Raw genomic sequence first — 7,389 nt, 5'->3', positions numbered from 1 at the left:
GTGCAGTGTTGTGAGCTCGAGCGTAGGGTTGGGAGCTCGAGCGGAGGCCTGGTTCTGCAAATGTGCTGAGCGAGTGTATTCTGCGCTCGAGCGGGAGGTTGGCCGCTCGAGCGGAAGTCTGTGAGTGGACGCTCGAGCGGGGTGTTTTACGCTCGAGCGGAGACCTGGGTTAAAGTCCCGAAATTGTGACTTTTCAAATCACTTTTTCACTTTCTCTTCTCTCTCTTACTTTTCCTAAAACACCATTGTTGAGTCTCTCACTCTAGACTCTACCTTCTCTCTAGGTTTTGATCTAGTAGGAGTGATTTACTCACCTTTGGCCTTTACAAAAAAGTTGTTGATCGTTGAGGGCTTCATTTTAATCTGAAAATCTCGGGTTTTGGAGCACGTTGGGTTTTGTCGTCTTCTCCTTTGGAACTCCGAATTTGAGGTAGGGATAACCTACTCCTCTCTATGGGTTTTGTCTTTAAATTTTGGTAATTTGAGATGTTGGGCTTGGTTTGGTAATTTGGTGAAAGTTTGGGACTTTTACGTAATTTTACAAAAGTTGGGGTTTTATTCATAATAAACCTAGATGCATGTTTGGCAAGGAAAATGGAATTAATGTTGAATCATTGATGAAAATGGGACCTAAGGGTTGAAATGTTAATTATGGGAATTGACCTAATTACATTGTTTAATTAATTGGGATAATTAATTGAGAGGAATGAAGGAATGAAATGTTGATTGAATATCCATTGTGCATTTATTTTCTGTTTAGAAATAACTGCTTTGGGCTATCGGTGGAGGATAGTCGTGATTGTTGTAGACAATGCTTGATGATTAAGTAAACTGAAACTAATCAATGGAATGTGTCATGGAACTTGACGGTTGATAGAATACATTAAATGTGTGTATTGTGTGATTGTATGTAGAACCAATGTGTTTATATACGTTATGTGTAGATGAGGAGATAGGGGATGTACTCCGCGGTTTAGGGGAAGATAGGGGATGTACCTCTAAACCGGATAGGTATTGGGAGGAGATAGGGGATGAACTCCGTAGACAGAGCTCATATGCTTGTCTAGAGAAGTGAAGATAGAGCTCATATGCTTATCTTTGTGAAGTGTGGATACAGCTTGTATGCTTATCTGTGGATATTGTTGATATACATATCTGTTGTAGAGTGTAGATACAGCTTGTATGCTTATCTGTGGATATTGTTGATATACATATCTGTTGAGATTGTGGATATAGCTTTTATGCTTATCTGAATGTGAGATATAGTTTTTATACATATCTGTGGAAATGATGATAGAGCTAGCATGCTTATCTGTTGAAAAAGGGAAAATGAAAAGTAATTGGGACTTGTAAGTCGTTGACATAAATATGTAATTTATGTGATTGTATCAGTGTTGACCAACTATCAATTGCTAATGTTTTAGTCATTGTCCATGGTTGGTTTAGTGTATTTCTACTGGGCTGTGGCTCACCCTATATGGGAATATCATTTTCAGGTACAGGAAGCATGCCACCTCCAAGGACATAGCTGGGAGGCTAGTGGCGGGCATAGTTTTGTCGTTTTACTTTTGATGTATTATATGTAATTTCAAGCCAAGGGCTTAATGTGTAAACGAGTTAGAACTCTTTGTTGTAACCAAGTGTTAACTTGGAAAGCTGTAAGCCCGTAGGGCATTTTGTTATGAGGTTAACATGTAATACTTATGTCTTGGAATTCTAATGAATGAAAGGAATGTGGTTAGTTTATATGTAAGTGCGTGTCTTATCTGATGGGTTTAATGTTATTATTTTGAGGGCGTTACAGAATTGTGCGTTCAGTTAAAAATGTTGGGGTTGACGTCTCTATCATATTCAATTGTGGATAAACTGTAGAGAGTAATTCATTCAAATCTTGACATTTGTGTATTGTTGATGGAAGGTTAACGATTTCTTGAGGATTGGTCCCAATCTAAAAAAAAGTGAAATCAATAAAAGAGTAAGTGTAAACACAATTTATTAATTTAAAATCTATATAATACAGGTTAAAGTAGTGTTACCTCCATCAAGAAATTTGTAAAATTAGCATTTTCATGGCCTTCATGATTCAAGCGCATATTCAAATCCAAAGTCAAGATATATATATATGCTTCCATAGAACAGAGTGTCTTAATGATGCATTCACAATTTGCTCACGAACTCCTTTGGGTATAACTGGTAAGATTTGTCGAAAGTCTCCTCCAAGAACAACAGTAATACCCCCAAATGGCTTTTCACTATCACAAATGTCCCTCAATGTACGATCAACCGCCTCAACACAATGTCTATGTTGCATAGGAACTTCATCCCAAATTATGAGTTTTGTTTCTCTAAATAACTCAGCTTGTAATGATTGTTTGCTAAACCCACAAAGTGAATTTTCCAAGACATCTAACGGAATGGAAAATGTTGAATGTGCAGTGCGACCTCCTACCAGTAACAGTGATGCAATTCCAGACGAAGCCATAGTAACAACGATATGCCCAAGGCTACGACATTTTAATGCAATCGTATTGTATAGAAATGTTTTCCCTGTTCCTACACCCCCATTCAGAAAGAAAACAGTTCCTTTATTTTGAAAAACTGAAGAAGTGATTGTATTATAAGCATTCCGCTGTCCATTATTAAGACAATCAATAGTAATTTGTGGATCTGCATGTTCTGCCTCACTCTACAGTTGTTGATGTTCAACTATCAATCGATTACCAACTACTGCACTCCAATTTGCAGTAGGTTGTGGCATGGGTGGGAAGTCAATTAAACTTTTGCCTGATTCATGAAGCATTTGATTCAAAAGATGGAGACCATAATCTTCAATTTGAGCCTCAGTTGGTTTAGAAATGACAAACAATGTACAAATCTTATGTGCAAGATTATCACATATATGCGTTGAAAATTGATTCCATAATGCATATGGATTTAGTGGAGAGCACTGGGTGAGAATAATACTAAACAATCTTCTTAATTGGTATCCAGTTTTTATGACTACAGCCTCTTTCAAGCATTGTATCCATTCTTCATCATCTTCTAAAAGCCCCCTTGTAATACATGCTAATTTAAATGTATCATGCACAACATTATCGACTGTGCATAAAGACTGAAACGACTTTGGTCCTTTGACAACGGTTAGTAACAAACGTAGATAAAATCTTTCACCACAATTAGGGCTAGCAAAGTACATTCTACCAATTGCATATCCCCTTTCTCTTGATTTCCATCTCTTTTCTGACTTGAGCCAGACAAAATGTTGTGGAAATTCTTGATAAGTGAATGGACATTCATCTTCACTGGCAGCACAATATGCAAAGAAGCCAGTAAGAGTTGACATTTGTTGACTAGCTCTAGATTGAATCGTTTGTAATGACTCTTCTGGGTTAAAAACAACACGATGCATTCCAGGTAAATGAAGTGCCAATCGTACAACTGTTGGCATCTCTGCATGCAAAGGATGACCAAATATTCGCCAAGCAGCTTCTGGAGGTCCAATATACCTTGCATCAAGATATTGTTGAATCTCATTTATCATTCCTAACACCATCGTTGTATGATCATAACCCTTATAAATGTACTTATGTATATACTTGACACATCTCATTCCGGCACAAACTTCCACATTTATATGACAGTTGAAAAGTTTTGAAAGATATGCATTGTATGGTACGACATCCCTGTTATCAACTTCTTGCCCTCGTACAGTATGTACTTGACCATTATTGCGACGACGATAGATAGGGTATCCATCTTGATCCATAGTTGTTGTTTCTGTGAAAGCTCGAGGGTATCTCTTAGTGCATCTACCATTTTCCATATATGGTGCTTGCGGATTTCGAGCACCACATGGTCCATGTACCATACAACATTTGATAGTTTCAAAAAGCATTGGATCGTCTTTTGGGTCTGGAAATTCTGCACACACCAATTTGTCTAGTTGAGCACATGTCCGAATTTTGTCTGGACCCTTGAGAAATAAAAGTGCATGCATATGAGGGAGGCCTCGTTTTTGAAATTCAATTGTAAAAACATGTGCAACTTTATTTCCAAACACTTTATTTGTTTCTATCTCCTTCATCAAACATTTTCTCTTCAACTCAAAAACACGGGCAATTAAATCAGGACGATCAATAGGTTTTTGATATGGTAATAATGCTGAAGTAATTTCTGGCCAATTGGGATTTGCAGTCATGGTAAGAAAAATATCTGGGTGTTGGTTGTATCGTGTGATAGCCATTGAATCTTGAAAGATTTCAAACATATGTCTAGGACTACCAGTAAATGAAGATGGCAAAACAAACCTTTGACCAATTTGTCCAGGTCGCACATAATCTGGATCCATATCTGACAACTCTTGGTAAAGCTCAGCCCGAAGTTTCCCTTGATTAAGCTTGTAGTATGTCAATCGATTTTGCTCAGTTGCAGCCCAAGCATCTACCAAAAACTCTTGAAATAGTTTCCCACCTCTAAAAATTGTTGAATACTCTGTGGGTCGTTCAAACAAACGATAACTATAAAAATTCATTTGAGTAAGTCGATCAATTGAAGGTCGATCATACTGAACATTCCACAATTTCAACTCAGGTTCCCGTCCAAGCTCACCATATGGAAATAATAGAACATAATGTAATGGCAAGTATGCTGGGTGACATTCATTAATTTGCATCAACTCATTATTTCCTCGAAAATGTAAAATAATATCTCTCATTCCATTTACCTCTGTTCCATCACCTGGTATTACAATTGCAATCTCATCTGTAGTTGGTAGGTTATACCGACGTCGGTCAGTTGTTGAACTGTAATGAAGATGAGCAGGTAGATTGTGTCCTGCCGAGTCTAATTGATGTAAAATGGCATGAGCCTGGCGATATTTATCTACAAATGCATTGACTTGCAACAAACTATCCTGAATAGTTTTGAGAACATCCCTTCTCAAGTTAAGATTTCTACGATTACGAATTTCTAAAGCTGAATAAGGGTCATAGATATACAGCTGAGCATAACTCGCATCCTGCCCTGGTTGTGGTTGTAGTGATCCTGTTCGATGTCACAATTCCCCATGAATTGTGAATGATGTAGGGCCCCTTCCACTAAGTACTCTAGGATCCAATGTAGCACCAAGACTCGTAAAAGCATTGGCTGCATTGTACACTCGAGTATAACTTCGAAAGGATTTTGATTGATCATTATTCCCATCATACAATGCCTGAAGTGGTGGAGGGGGTGTAATAAGTAAAGGTAGCCTAATCTTCCCTTCCAAACAGCAAGTTCCGAATAAGGGACGCTTTATAGATGATTTTGTCAATTTTTCATCCATCCAATGTAAGGCTGAACAATAAGGACATAATACATCCATCTTGCCAAGATAATGGCGGCAAGAATCTTTGTGTGCCCGGGCGCCAATTGATATACTCGTAGGTAGATCTTCTAATTCATCAACAGTACATAGATCTTGTTGAAGAAATCGATTTATAGGAGTAGACCTACAAATATTTGTGTATAAATAAAATTCTGTAAAACAAAACGGTATGAGTAAAAGTATGTATTGAAGATGTGAGAATCTGAAGATGTGCTTGAAGAAATCAATTTATAGGAGTAGACACAGTAATTTACCGATTCCTTTGTGAATTTGAAGATGTGCTTGGCATAGAAAACGAACATGTCTGATGATAGGTAACCATTGTTCGTTTTTGTGCCGACTGAGAATCTTCAGTTATTGTTTCCCACTCCAAGTGAGTGCGATCGCGACGAATTGGTGTTAAAGAACGTTGTCTTATTTGAACACATTCTTCTAATCCCTCTTGCTCTCGTTGCAAGCATTGAAATTCAATTTTTTCACGCTCTCGCCGTGCCCGTTGGGCCAATGCAGCTTTTGATATTATATTATCATTTTGTGCCTAAAAAGAAAATATTTTATCATTGAAGCAAAATATGTGAATATTTTGTGTTTAAAATGAAACTATCTTCTTATTTCTTCCCTTTCTCTTAATTTTGTTTTATATTTTATTTGTTTTATACCTTTAATAGTGTTATCTTTATTTCTTTTTTTCTTATTTCTTCCCTTTCTATCTTCTTATTTCTTCACTTTCCCTTTCCCTTTCTTTGTTTTTTATTTTATATATTAAATAAGAATTAAAAACCTATCTTATTTAGTTTCTCCTTTCTTTATATATTTTTTCTTTATTTCTTCGTTTCTTTTTTCCTATTCTCTTTATATAAGTAGCAACTTATGGATGGTACATTATAAATGCACATGTATCCATGCAAAATAAGAATAAATAAATTTGAAAAATACATACAAATAATAGCAAGTTACAGGAAAACATATTACAATCATTCTACAAAAACAACATAAAACAATAAATTCATTTTACACACTCATATATTTTAACTATCAAAATTTTGATTAGTTTTGCATCATATTTTTAAAAAAGAATATATACCACTTAACATGCATTTGTCATTCTCTTGCCGGAAGGAGCCATCTTTTCTTTTCCTTTAGACATTGGGTTGACCTTTTCTTTATCTTTTGCCTAACAAATATAAATAAAATATTGAAAAGATTAAAAAAATCTTATATAATCTTATATAAATAAAATACATACAATGTTTGACTTGATTTTGTACTTACCGCACGAACACGGATAACATTAAGGTCGTGCTCATCACGGATGACCACACCAACATTTCTACATGGAGTTGTAGGAGGAGGCCTACAGAAATAGATTGTGAACAAATTAAAATCTATATAATAAAGTGGTAATAGTAAGAGTAAAAAATTCAAAATTGTCTTGGGTAAAAAATTCTTTTTCTTTTTACCAATTTGGTGTTAAAGAAGGTTGTCTTGGGTTAATACATTCCTTCGATCTTTCTCTTTCTCATTCTCGTCGCAGGCGTTGTCCCAATCGGTATGCAGAACATGGCTTTTGATTTTTTTCACGTTCTCGCCGTGCACGTTGGGCCAATGCAGCTTTTGATAACACATTATCATTGTGTGCCTAAAATGAGAATATTATATAAGAATGTGCATAAAATGTGAAGATTAACTAACTTGCTTCCCTTTCATCATGTAATTTTTCTTCCTTTTAACTAACTTTTCCTCTTCACTCGGTTAAGTTGTTAGTCATATAAGAACCAATGCATGTATTTATGAAATTTAAAAAGGAAGGGAAAAATAATTTGAAAACACAAAACTGCAAACTCACTATGCACGCACTTATTGATTTTAAGACACTACCCATCTCTTTACAATATGTACGTTGAAAAGGTAAATATTAAATCATTGGGTACGTAAAATGTGAATATTAGCATGTAATGTCTTGTACTTTCCTTTTCTCTCTTGTTGTTGTTTCTGTTGTATTAAAATGCATTTTTGTCTTTTTC

The 7,389-nt window shown here is 35.8% G+C and overlaps 1 long non-coding RNA gene across 1 annotated transcript; it reads right to left on the bottom strand.

Moving 5' to 3' along the window:
* Positions 1-6,447: 6,447 nt before the first annotated feature.
* On the bottom strand, positions 6,448-6,975 carry LOC145823308 (uncharacterized). The gene is made up of 3 exons (XR_014365595.1): positions 6,826-6,975; positions 6,638-6,719; positions 6,448-6,539 (listed from the first exon to the last, which is right to left on the bottom strand). It is a non-coding gene; the product is annotated as an uncharacterized LOC145823308 (long non-coding RNA).
* Between the last annotated feature and the right edge of the window lie 414 nt (positions 6,976-7,389).

The sequence above is a fragment of the Camellia sinensis genome, chromosome 4 (assembly GCF_055761805.1).
Source record: "Camellia sinensis isolate YWXY chromosome 4, ASM5576180v1, whole genome shotgun sequence".
NCBI classification, from domain to species: Eukaryota; Viridiplantae; Streptophyta; class Magnoliopsida; order Ericales; family Theaceae; genus Camellia; species Camellia sinensis.
This window is presented reverse-complemented; position numbering and strand designations above follow the sequence as displayed.